The sequence below is a fragment of the Eptatretus burgeri genome, chromosome 11, assembly GCF_056783735.1.
Source record: "Eptatretus burgeri isolate ZD-2024b chromosome 11, Ebu_testis_v1, whole genome shotgun sequence".
NCBI lineage: Eukaryota > Metazoa > Chordata > Myxini > Myxiniformes > Myxinidae > Eptatretus > Eptatretus burgeri.
This window is the reverse complement of record NC_140971.1, coordinates 44,852,830-44,867,165: the sequence shown is the minus strand read 5'-3', so window position 1 is coordinate 44,867,165 and position 14,336 is coordinate 44,852,830.

Sequence of the window (14,336 nt, the reverse complement as noted above, 5' to 3'; positions counted from 1 at the left end):
GATAGATGAGTTATCTTGTTTCCCATTCACTTTTCCTTGTCCTGACATGACAACCTGCACCGTGATTAGATGTCTTAGTCAACTCTTTGATATTGCTGCGAATTCGCGCCCGTCGGTGTGCAAACGGCCACGTAACTCGAATCGCGGCACGTCACCCACCGGATGGACAATTCTGTCGTGACCCTCTCGGACCAACGCCGGGAGCTAGTCACGGGTGGGCCTTTCGACCTCACCACAATCGTGCCAATTGGCCACCCGCGTAGGATAGGGTTGTTCGCCAAACTCGACCTACCTGAGTACCCACGCGGATGGTAAACCGGGCGATCGCACCTCGCCGCAGGTCGACTCCGGACACGAGCCGCTTGGGCGACCCGTTCCGTACTATCGGGATAACCGAGCAGTGTTATCGTCGACCTGGACAGTTCAAATTAATTACTGGGATGTTGCACCCACTACGAACCCCTTACGTGATGCAAGATAGAGGGTCAATAAAGAAAAGACGAAGCGAAACGGGCACAGTTGAACAAGCAAGCATTATATTCATAGCCACAGACACAAAGCACGGATATACAGCCATACACACACACACACACACACACACACACACACACACATTTATACATATACACACACACACACACACACACACACACACACACACACACACACACACACACACACACACACAAGCATTTAAAGGCCATTTTCCCCGCTAAAGCAGGGGTTAGCCTTGCGGGCCCCATGACAATCTTCTCCACTTTACCCTGTTTTCTGCATCTCCCCTTCTTAATCCCCTTGCCCACATTTCCTCTTCCACCACATTTAGCCAAGTTTTTCTCGGTCTTCCCCATCCTCTACTTCCGACTACACTCATTTCCAACACTCCTCTCACCCAGTCACTTTCATCCTTCCTCAACACATGACCCAACCATCTCAACCTGTTTCTCTTCACAACCTCCATCACAGACTCTATTCCCATCATCTTCCGCAAGTCATCATTTGTCTTCCTCTCTCTCAACGATACTCCACACATCCACCGAACCATTCGCATTTCCACCCTTTCCAGCCTTTGTTGCTGCTCCATGTTCAGTACCCATGTCTCACTCCCATAAATCATCGTACTCCTCACACATGCAGCATACACCTTTCTCTTCAGCTTCAACGACACTCCCCTCTTTGTCAGCACGCCACTCAGTTCCCGAAACTTCTTCCATGCACATCTCACTCTAGCAACCGTCGAAGAGTCTGATCCACCTTCTCCATTCAGCATGTCTCCGAGATAGCAAAATGTTTTCACACCTTCCAGCTTCACACCATCTCCAAGATCCAACTCAACAATTCCTTCATCTGCTGTTCCCTCGATGCACACCTTACACTTGAATGTAGCTGCCACACTGGTTAATGACCCTCTCACCCCACTACATTTTCGATGAACCCATTCAGCACACACTGTACGCTGAATGGAGTTCACTCCGACACCCTTCCTGCACACAGCACACGACCACTTCCCAGTCCTTTCCACCTCACCACATGCTTTACCACTTTCCATCACCTTCGTCTTTCCGATATTCACCTTCAAACCTTTTGCCTCCATACATTCCTTCCACTTGTTCATCTTCTCCTTCAGTCCATCCAGACTCTCTGCAATCAACACCAGATCATCTGCATACAGCAGCTCCCACGGTAAACCCTCCTTTACCCTCCGAGCCAGCACCTCCATCACAACTACAAATAGAAGTGGACTTAGTACCGACCCCTGGTGCACTCCTACCCTCACCTCAAACTCACCACTGTTCCCATCCTTCGTCCTTACAGCTGTGCGTGCTCTCTCGTACATGGCCATCTCTACTCTGATCAACCATTCCTCCACTCCTAACTTCCTCAATGCCCATGCCATTACTTCATGTGGGACCCTATCAAATGCTTTCTCCAGATCAACAAACCCAAAAAACAACTTCTTCCTCTTCTCCATGTACTTCTCCTGCAACTGCCTTACAATAAAAATTGCATCTGTCGTTCCTCTTCCTGGCATAAATCCAAACTGCATTTCGTCAATCTTTACCTTCTTCCTTATCCTCTTCTCCAACACCCTTTCCAATACCTTCATTCCATGCTCCAATAACTTTATTGCTCTCTCGGAGCCACAGTCCAGAGGGTCACCTTTCCCCTTGTACAGAGGGACGAGGGTACTCAGTTCCCAATCCACTGTAATGCGGCCTTCTTTCACCACCAGATTACAGATCTCTGTCATTCTCTTCACACCCCAACTTCCCGCTGCCTTCAACATATCTCCCACAACTCCCGTCGGCCCTCCTGCTTTTCTACTCTTCATTGCTCTTATAGCTTCCTCAACTTCCTTCTCAGTTATCTTCTCTGCTGGTCCTAAAACTGGGTTACTCTCGATGTTTCTATCCCATTCATTTTCAACATTCAACAGCCTTTCCATATATCTCTTCCATCTTCCTTTAATTCCATCTGAATCCACAACGATTTGTCCCACTTCATCCTTCAAGCAATTCACCCCCGTCACATCAAATCTCTCTCTCGCTATCTGCTTTGCGATCCTGAATACCGCTTTCTTACCCTCCTCCGAATCCAAGCGTTCTCCGAACATTTTCCAATGGGCCTCCTGCGCCTTTGCAACCTCTTTCTTTGCAGCCTTCTTGGCTTCCTTATAACTTTCATGTGCTGCCTCTTCTTCCACCGTATCCTTTGCCTTTTGCCATTCCTTGAACTTCTTCCTCTTCTCTTCAATCGTCTTTCCAACTTCATCACCCCACCACCATGTTTCCGAGTGCCTCGGTGGTCCTTTTGTCCATCCACATACCTCACCAACGGCTCCCAATGGACTATCTTTCATTGACATCCAACCACTTTCAAGCTCAACCACATCATCTTCAACCATACTCAGCCTCTCTCTTAATGCTTCCTTCACTGTCGCCTCTTTCAACCTCCACACCTTCATCCTCGGTTGGTACTTCACCCGCCGAATTCTCCGTGCACCTTTCACCCTTATATCGCAGACAACCAGGTGGTGCTGCAAAACAGTCTCCTCCCCTGGGATCACCTTTGTGTCCCAGAGGTTTCCCCTATCTCGCTGACGCACCATCAGGTAGTCAATGGTTGTCGTCAACCCACCTGACGTGTATGTAATAAGCTTATTATTCGCTTTCTGGAATTGAGTATTACAGATCAACAAATCAGCTCCATCAGCAAACTCCAAGATCCTTTCACCTTCTCCATTTCTCACACCATATCCATAACCCCCATGGACTCCCTCAAAACCATCTGGACTCCTTCCCACATGTCCATTCAAGTCTCCTCCAACCACAACAACTTCCTCATCTTTCACATTTTCCATCAACTTCTCCATCGCACACCAGAACATGTTCTTCTCTTCATCGCTTCGACCGACCTGCGGGGCATATCCCGAGATGACGTTCACCAAGAGATTTCCGATCACAATTCTCACCATCATCAACCTTTCACTCACTCTAGTCACACTCACTACACTGTCTACAAACTCCTCAGAAAACATTACACCAACACCATGCATGCCTTCCAGGCACCCTTGCCACATAAACTTGTACTTCTGCCCCTGCCTTCCCTTCACCATTCCTACACCACTTCCCTTCCACCGTGTCTCCTGCACACAACATATGTCCACTCTTCTTCTGACCAATGTTTCAACCACTTCTCCAGATCTCCCTGTCATTGTCCCTACATTCCATGTACCAAACCTCAGAAACCGATCTCCACGTGGGGCATCAGACGATTGGTCATCATAAATGGAAAAATTTCCTCCCTTGCTTCAATCGGGTTCCCCACCTTGAGTTTTAACGAGAGGGGGTGAGGACCCCCACGGGGTACTTCGGGCTGTACCCTGCCCATCTGACCGGGGTGATGCAAGATGGAGGGTCAATAAATCGAAAAGACGAAGCGAAACGGGCACAGTTGAACAAGCAAGCATTATATTCATAGCCACAGACACAAAGCACGGATATACAGCCATACAATAATCAAAATGCACAGATAACAGCCAACACAAAAGTAACAATGCAGAGCTTCAACCGAATACGCGTACACACGGCAACACTTAAACAGTTCTACTTTACGAGACACGGCGCCACAAGATCCATACAAAAACCCCGAAAAGAAAATGGGGACTTCCCTTTGGGCCGTCGAGTCCCTCTCCCACGTCCGTCGGCCTGGTCGCGCCTGGCCGCGACTCCGATCCCTGGCGTGGTAGGCGAGTCCTCTCCGGCGTGCCTCGCGCCGGCACGTGTTGGCCGCTCGACGCCACGGACGGGGTTTCCGGCGCTATCTCAGCGCGGATAGAAAGGGGGCGGGGGGGAAACGTTGTCGCTCGAGGTCGTGGTGTGGGGAATCGCAGACGCTCTGTCCTGCCAGTGGGGTCTCGGGACCGCACCACAGAAGACCAGGCCAGCGGCCACCACGAAGAGGAGACGAAGAGGAAGAGCGAGCCGGAAGAGAGAGAAGAAGACGAAGAGAGCAAGAGAGAAAGCGCTCCGCCCGTGTCCGACTTTTATAGCCCGGGGCTCCGCCCTTCACTCCGCCCCCGTTTTCGGCTCCACCCTCCTTCGAGAGGGTTCTCGAAGAGGGGCGTTCCCTCTCCCCGACCGCCTCACGCTGGTCATCCACCAATCAGCGGCGAGCTGCCTTCCCCCCTTCCTTCACCCCAAGCGCGGGGAAAAATGGCGGGAAAACCCGCGCATCCTCACAGCTCCTTCCTTGGCACCCTTGTTTGCCGTTCGGAAGCGGACGTAGTGGCGAAGATGTGGTAGCGTAGATGGTGGCGGTGGCGTGGTTGTTGAGTGTGGTTGGCGCTGTGGTGGGGATGGCGTGGTTGTTGAAATGTTGTGTGTTTGAAATAAAAGATAGAAAAAGAAAAACGACTGACTCAAAGGATCGCAGCCCGGATGGATCACAAGAATTCCCTCTATACAACGGGTTTGGGCTAACTACACATGTACCTATGAAGATCTCACCTGAGGGTCGTTTATGGTGTAATGCGAATTCCCACAGCCGTAACAATATATTTGGTATGCCAGTGTAATGTATCCACGAGTCGATAGAGGAGGGTGTGGTCTGCATCGTGCGGAAACGTGTCCACTGTCTGAACCGATGTGGTGCAATAAAGATGTGTTCACTGATCTTGGAGAGACTTTGTCGTTCTGGCCTCGTTCTTGGCATCGGATATAACATTTGGTGACAAGGTAAACTATGGCGACGTACGGGAAAGTGGAGGAATTCAACCCAAAGCAGTCATGGGAACGTTTGTCATTTTACTATGAGGCGAACCAGATCACGGAGGACGGTACGAAATGTGCCATTTTGTTGTCAGTTGTGGGAGCCGAAACATATACAGTCATCCAGTCACTGTGTGCACCCAGGAAACCGGAAGTAGTTGATTTTTGAAGAGAATGTGAAAATAGTTTAGGAACATTTTTCACTGAAGCCTCATAGAACTCTGGCAAGTTTCAAGTTGAGGGGTTGCATGCAAAGTCCGGAGCAGTCCATCAGTTCATTCCTTGCAGAAATACGAGAGGCAAGCGAATACTGTGAGTACGGGGTGATGCTTGATGAGTTCATATGTGACTGGTTCATATTTGTGGTGAGTAACGAAAGCCTTTCAGAAGAGGCTGTTTGAAACTGACAGACTTACATTGAAGATGACGGTTGAAAAGCATTGGCACATAAGTCAGCTCGAAGAGGAGCTGCTGTGATTCGCGAAGGTTCTAGGGGGGGGGGGGACCAATCATTGAGTATAGTCCAGATGTTGTCGTTTATACCGTCGCGGACCATCAGCTGTTGGAGATGTGGTAGAAATGCTCCGAGCAGTTGCCAATTTAAAACTGAATCGTATCTTCATTGTAGTAAAAATGGGTCATATTGCCCGACGTTGTGGGAAGAAGGTGGATTCCAATTGTCGGGAAGTGATTCAACTGAAGTCTCGAGCCCATTGTATGGATTCATTAACGGAGGAGGCTGCACCAGAATCGGAGACGTCCAGTTATGGGGATTACTCCTCAATGGGGCGTGGTAATGTGGAGTATGATACACTGCATCACACATCCATCTCTGAAGCTTTTACATGCACAGTTGAAATGGCAGGGACCAAGGTTGACATGGAGATACTGTAGATACAGGAGCATCCTATTCTGCAATCAGTCAGAAGGTGTATGATTCTTTGGAAAACAGACGACCATTGATCCATTCTCTCCGTACTATTAAGACGTTCACTGGTGAAACAGTTCCCTTGGTCGGTGACGGTGATGTCATAGTGAGACATAGAGGTGAGCAAAAAGGATTGTGAGTGGTGGTTACCAAGAGTGGGCCCAGTCTGTTGAGCAGGAACTGGCTTGAATAGTTGAAGTTGAACTGGGTGAAGATCAAGCAGCTCAAGAAGCATAGTCACTCAGAGGCAGCACTGTTAGCTGATTATGAGGACTCATTTGTTGGGATTACAGGTTGGGTTGTTGGCATGAAAGTCACATTGTATGCCAAGACAGACTGTAAACCCAAACTTTTGAAGGCCAGACCGGTGGCATTTGCTCTGAAGTAAAAAATTGACACTGAACTCGACCACGTAGAGTCTGAGGGCCGAGTAGAGAGGGTCAAGTATTCAGTGGGCCTCTCCAATTGTGCCTGTTTTGAAGCCAGATGATTCAGTGAGGATATGGAGTGACTACAAATCTACCTTTAATCAGGCAGCAGAGGTTGACCAGTAATCCATTCCAAAGTTGGAAGATCTACTAGTGGAGATGAATGGTGGAAAACAGTGGTCTAAATTGGATCTCACATCACACATCAGCTTACATTCAGCTGGAGTTGGATGAGGATTCAAAGGACTGTACGCCGATCAATACACATCATGGTCTGCATCGTTACCACCATCTACCATTTGGAATATCATCGGCCTAGCTATCTTTCAGAACTTCCTGGAAAACTTGCTGAAGTCCATTCCTTTTGTGGTCGTACGACTGGATGATATACTTGTGTCTGGTAAAGACCAAGCAGATCACCTGTGCCACTTTCAGGAGGTCTTCTGTCGGTTGAGGCCGGCAGGGATTCATCTGAACAAGGCCAAATATGTTTTATTGGCTGATTCTGTTGTGTATTGTGGTTATCGCGTTGGTAACCTTTGGCTACAAGCAAAAGTGTTTTCGCAAGCCACCAAATTCACCTTCACCCCCTGACATTTCTGATTCTACTCAGAAGGTTTGGGTAACTTGTTGGCATTGTGGTGGTAATCATCAAGCTTTCCCATGTCAGGACAAGAATTATACCCTGTGACAACTGTGGTAAGCAGGGACACTTGAAGTGTCGCTGTTCTCGATCCAAGTTAAAGAACTTATCTCCTGCTTATCACATTGGGGTGGAACCTGATGCAGCGGACGACAGGTCACAGAGCACAACCTGCAGCCGAGAGTCAAGTGAGGAACTTCTTCAGGTTTTTTCTGTTGGAACAATAAGCTCAGGTGCTCCAATTATAGTTGATGTAACAATTGATACGATCCCGGTGAGGATGGAATTTGATACCGGCGCGTCCAGATCAATTGAGTGAGAGCAAGTTCACCTCCATCTCACCTCCGAGAAAGGCTCCTGCACTCCAGCCTGTATCTACTGACTTGAGAACATACACCAAGGAGTTGGTTCCTGTAGTTGGCTCAGCTAGCGTAACTGTAGGATATGGAGACAGCACTCATGTCCTCCCACTTCTGATAGTGCGTGGAGAAGGACCAACCCTCTTCAGCCGAGATTGGTTATGAATAATCAGACCTAATTGGAGTGACGTAAACAGTGTCCAACTCTGATGCTGGATGTGATACCATGCTCAGCAAGTACCCTGGCCTGTTCAGCGAAGGTCTTGGCAACTTTGCAGGGCCCAAAGTGAGGATTGATGTTTCTGCAGATGCTCAGCCATTGTTTCATAAGGCTAGACCTGTGCCCAACATGATGCGATCAATGATCGAATGTGAGCTTGACCGCCTGCAGAGTGAGGGCATCATCTCACCCGTCAAGTACTCCGACTGGGCGGCACCTATTGTTCCAATATTCAAAGCAGATGGAACTGTGCATTTGTTGTGACTACAAAATGATGATCAACCGCTATTCAAAGCTGGATGGCTACCCTTTGCCCAAAGCAGAGGATCTGTTCACCACTCTCATGGATGGTCAGACATTCACTAAGCTTGACTTGACTAATGCTTATGCTCAAATGGAACTGGATGATGATTCCAAGCCCGATGCATGCATCAACACTCATCGAGGACTCTACATGTTTAAGAGATGCCCATTTGGCATGCGCTCTGCTGTACCAATCTTCCAACGCAAGATGGAGACATTATTGAAGACTGCACCAAAGACAGTCGAATTTCAGGACTACATACTAGGGAGCGGCAAGTCACAACATGAACACCTCGAGAACCAAAACGAACTCATCAATTGGCTATCACAAGCTGGGTTACGTCAAAGGCATGAGAAGTATACCTTTATGGCACGTGAAGTTGAATACCTGAGTCATCAAATCTGTCAAGGCATTTTGCCCTCTCCGAGCAAAATTGAAGCAATTGCGAATTCACCGAAGCCACAAAACATTTCAGAACATTGTGCATTCCTGGGTATGTTGACCTACTTAGGTAATTTCCTGCCCCAACTAAGCACAACCGTTGAGCCTCTGCATCTTCTCCCAGGAAGGGTGTTGTCTGGAAATGGTAAGCTGCCCAAACAAGAGCGTTCAAGCCGTTAGAACCATGCTGTCCTCCTTGCCGTTACTCATCCATTACGACCTATCCAAGGGACTTGTTCTCAGTTGTGATAGCTATTCATATGGCATCGGGAGTGCGTTGTTGCAAACAAATTGAACCGATAATCTCCAGCCTGTTACGGATGCATCACAAACCCTATGTGATACTGAACGAGAGGCGTTAGTGTGTGTCTGGGGCACCTTAAAGATGCACCAATATGACTTTGGAAGACATATTACCATTGAGACTGATCACAAACCCTTGTTAGATCTCCTGGGAGAAAGCAGAGCCATTTGCCCACATCATCAGGTCGTGTACAACATTGGGCGTTCAACCTTGCCGGTTATGACTATTCATTGGTTTACTGCCCCGGGTCAGGAAATGTTCTGTGCTGATACGCTCAGTCACTTGTCGCTTCCATAACCATCCCAGAACCTCCACAATCTGGTGATATTATTCATCTCATGGCTAACGTCATTTATGATGAGGCGCCCGTAACCGCTAAGCAGAATGCTTGTGCTGCCAAGGGCAATCCAGATTTGTCACAAATGAAACGCTGTATTATATCAGGTGATTGGGCATCACTACCGGAAGGGGCGAAACCATAACTCATCCGGAATGATGGACTCTCTATTGATGCAGACTGCCTGCTTTTGGGTAGCCGAGTGATAATACCGCCTCAACTCCACGGAAAAATTATCATTGAACTCCACAATGCTCATCCAGGCATCGTCACAATGAAGGTTATTGCCTGAGCCCATGTTTGGTGGCCTGGTTTGGACAGTGACATCGAGTCCAATGCACACCATTGTTACATTTGTCAAGCCCATGCCAACACACCGCCACGGTCTCCATTGGCCATGTGGTCGTGGCCATCAAAACCATGGTCCAGACTACACATCGACCATGCTGGTCCATTTCAAGGGAAGCTTTTCCTTATCGTAGTTGATGCCCACTCCAAATGGATTGAAGCTCTCGTGGTGCCATCCTCATCTTCTGCTGTAGCCATTGAAGCTCTACGTATCATGTTCGCGCAACATGGTCTTCCGAACTCCATTGTATCAGGTAATGGAACATCAGAGTTTCAGAACTTTTGTAAAATGAATGGCATTAAACACGACACATCTGCCCCCTACAAACCTGCCAGTAATGGTCAAGCAGAACGTGCTGTTCAAATCATCAAGAATGGTGTCAGCCGCGTCAAGGAAGGCTCCATTCAATCTCATCTAGGTCGTGTGTTGAACAACTACCACACCAAACCACGTCAAACCACCGGTCACTCACCTGCCAAGCTTCTGATGGGTCGTGAATTAACAACACGGTTATCATTAGTGTACCCGTGCGTAACAGTCCAGGTCGAGAATTACAAGTATCAACAGAACACGTAATCACGACCAAACGTCTGTATACCGCAACTACCAGATCAATGATTCTGAAAACGTGTTGAACTCCGGAAGTGGAACCAAGTGGTTATCTGGCATCATTATCGATAACATTTGTTAAATGATGTTTCTGTGTGAAGGTAGATCCATATGTAAACATGTTCACCAACTCAGGTTACATCATGGGGAGCTAAACATTGAACTGGCTCAAGTGCATTTGTCACACACTACTGTATTAACACCACCTGCGTTTGAACCTGAGGTGTTTCCTCATGAAAACTTTTCACCCATCAATGTAACTGAACTCCTTCCCGATCCTGTACCCCTTATTGAGAAATCTACAGACGTGATACACACACACACACACACACACACACACACACACACACACACACACACACACACACACACACACACACACACACACACACAGGCATGCGCACATGCACGCACACACATACATACACATACACATACACACACACACACGTACACGCGCACACACACATGCGCACATGCACGGGCAAACACACGTACACGCAGGCACACACACATGCGCACATGCACGGGCAAACACACGTACACGCAGGCACACACACATGCGCACATGCACGGGCAAACACACGTACATGCAGGCACACACACATACACATGCACACACACACATGCACACACACAAAGACACGTGCACGCACACACATACATACATATGCACAAACAAGCACACACACACGCACTCGCATGTACAGACACATGCCCACGCGCACGAGCACAAGCACACACACACACACACACACACACACACACACACACGCTCACGCGCACCCACACACATACGTACACGCGCACACATACACACACACAAAGACACGCGCACGAACACACATACATACACACACACGCACAAACAAGCACACACACATGTACACATACATACACACGCGCAAGCACACACATATGCACACACACGCACATAGAGGCGCACACGCAAACACGCACACACATACATACGCGCGCGTGCGCGTGCACACACACACACACACACGCAAGCGCATGCATACACACGCGCACACAATACATCCACACGCACACGCATACACACGCGCACACACACACACACATGCGCGTGTGCGCACACACACACACACAGACCCAGATCCACACGCCCACACACGCACGCCCGCACACAAACAGATACACATATACACACACACACGCACGCACGCAAACACACAAAAACACAGACACACACACAAACACGCACACACACACACACACAAACACGCACACACACACACACACACACACAAACGCGCGCACACACACACACACACACACACACACACACACACACACACACACACACACACACTGTTGCGAAATCGTGTCCGCCGGCGTGCGATCGGCCACGTGACTCGAATCGCGGAACGTCGCCCACTGGACGGACAATTCTGTCGTGACCCTCTCGGACTAACGCCGGGAGCTAGTCACGGGTGGGCCTTTCGGCCTCACCACGATCGTGCCAATCGGCCACCCGCGTGGGATAGGGTTGTTCGCCAAACTCGACCTACCTAAGTACCCACGCGGATGGTAAACCGGGCGATCGCACCTCGCCGCAGGTTGACTCCGGAAACGGGCCGCTTAAGCGGTCTTCTCCGTACTGTCGGGATAACCGAGCGGTGTTATCGTCGGTCTCGACGGTTCCGATTAATTATCGGGCGTATTAAGCCCACAACGAACCCGTTACGTGAAGCAAGATGGAGATTCAAACGAAGGAAAGGACGCAGCGAAACGGGGAACAATTCAACATGCACGCACTTTATTCACACAGACACAGGCACAAAGCACACGTATAGTCAAACAGAATCAGAATGCACATAAAGCAATTTAAAACAACAACAACGCAAGAAGAAAAACAATAAAGCAACGACGACGCAGAGCTACAACTGACTATGATTTACTACACAGAACACTTATACAATTTTACTTCACCAGACTGGCGCCACACACACACACACACACACACACACACACACACACACACGTTTACACAGAACCCAAAAGAAATGGAAGTCACGACTTCCCTGAGCGTGTCGAAGTCCCTCTCCGACGTCCGTCGACGTGGTCCCGCCTGGCCGCGACTCCGTGCCCGAGCGTGGTAGGCGAGGCCTCTCCGGCGTGCCTTGCGCCTGCATGTGTTGGCCACTCGATGCCACGGACCGAGTGTTCGGCGCTATCCCAGCGCGGATGGGGGGGGGAACGTGGATGCCGAAGTCGGGAGAGGGGAATGCCGGACGCTCCTTCCCGCCAGCGGGGTCTTGCAACTGCCCCACAAAAGACCCCGCTTGCGGCCATCAGGACGAGCGAGCCGGAAGACGAGAGCAACCACGAAGCAAGTATATCCACCGAGCAAGAGCATCCAACAAGCAAGAGCATCTACAAAACTGCTTTGCCCGTCTCTGACTTTTATATCCTGGGAGCTCCACCCTGTTGCTCCGCCCCGTTCTTTGCTCCACCCCCCTTCGAGGCGCTTCGAGAAAGGTCTCGAAGAGGGGCGTTCCTCCTCCCTGGCCGTCACACCGCGCATCCACCAATCGAGCGCCAGCTGCCCTCCCCTCGCTTCTCTCCCTCGCAACAAGCGCGGAGAAGAATGGCGCGAAAAGCCCACCGAGCGTCCTCGTTGGTTTTTATTTGAAATATAAGATAGAGAAAGAAAAACGACTGACTCAAAGCGTCGCAGCCCGAATGAATCACATTTATTCCCTCTAAACAACGGGTTTGGGGCTAACTAAGAAAGGCGAATGGCGCCTTTCCGAGGAGAAAGTTCGGATCCAAAATGCTTCACGCCCACTCCCCCTCCGACCAATGGGCGAACGCGAGGCGGCTTGGCCCCGCCTCCAAGCGCGTGTATGTGAAGTCCGTTTATGCAGATATGCGGATCAAGGGAGGTTCACGCCCCTTTTTGCCCGACCAATGGCTGAACAGAGGGTGGCGTGGCCCCGCCTCCAATCGCGTCTTGATCCGCATATTTGCATATCGGTTCCTCCTGAGACCTATAAAGAGACAAGCGCAAGGCGACTTGCAAGCGTGAGTTGGGAGAAGAGCGGGGCGAAGCGTGAGTTGGGAGAAGAGCGGGGCAGAGCTGAGTGGAACCGAGAGAGGGTTAGTCAAGCTTGGAGAGAAGTTGCGGAGGAGTTGCAGGGAAGACGGCGGACGGCGACGAGGTCGCGGTGTGGGGGTCGCTCGACTCGTTGCGAGATCCAGGCCGGCCAGCGAGCCATACTCCTCTCCCTGAGCATCAACAATTTCCCCAACCCCCCATTCGCGCTGAGATAGTGCCGAGGGGGGGCCCCCGTCCCCCCCCCACCCTAAACGTGGTGCCAACGGGACCGCTCGCGCGGAGCACGCTGGAGTGCACTCGCCGACCACGCCAGGGCACGGAGTCGGGGCGCAGCGGCGCGAACATTGCGGCTTGCCCGCCATCGCGTCACGAGGGCGCGGGAAGATCTCCTCGGTCTCGTGGACCTGGCCGATCCTCGCAGGATCCATGTACATTTGGTCTACCGGCCTGTCTGCCTCCTTGCCTGTGAGGGTGGCTTTCTTCCTTTGCATTTTGCGTAAATGCTTGTGGTGGCGCCGTCTTTCAAGTAGAACTGTGTTAGTGTTGCCGTGTGTATGCGTATAGTCGGTTTTAAATCTGTATTTGCTTTTGTTGCATAATTGTTTTGCTGTGTGTGTGTGTGTGTGTGTGTGTGTGTGTGTGTGTGTGTGTGTGTGTGTGTGTGTGTGTGTGTGTGTGTGTGTGTGTGTGTGTGTATGTGATAAAATGCTTGCTTGTTGAACTGTTCCCGTTCTGCTTCATCTCCATCCTTTTTATTGACTCTCCATCCTGCATCGCGAAAGAGATTCGTAGTGGGTTTGAAACGCCCGGTAATTCATCGGAACCGTCAAGGCCGACGATAACTCCGCTCGGTTATCCCTGTAATACGGAACGAACCGCTTAAGCGGTTCGTGTCCGGAGTCGGCCTGTGACATGGTACGATCGCCTGGTCGACCACTCGCGCAGGTACTTAGGTAGGTCGAATTTGGCGAGCAACCCTATCCTGCGCGGGTGACCAATTGGCACGATCGTGGTGAGGTTAAACCCCCACCCGTGACGGGCTCCGGGCGATAGTTCCCAGAG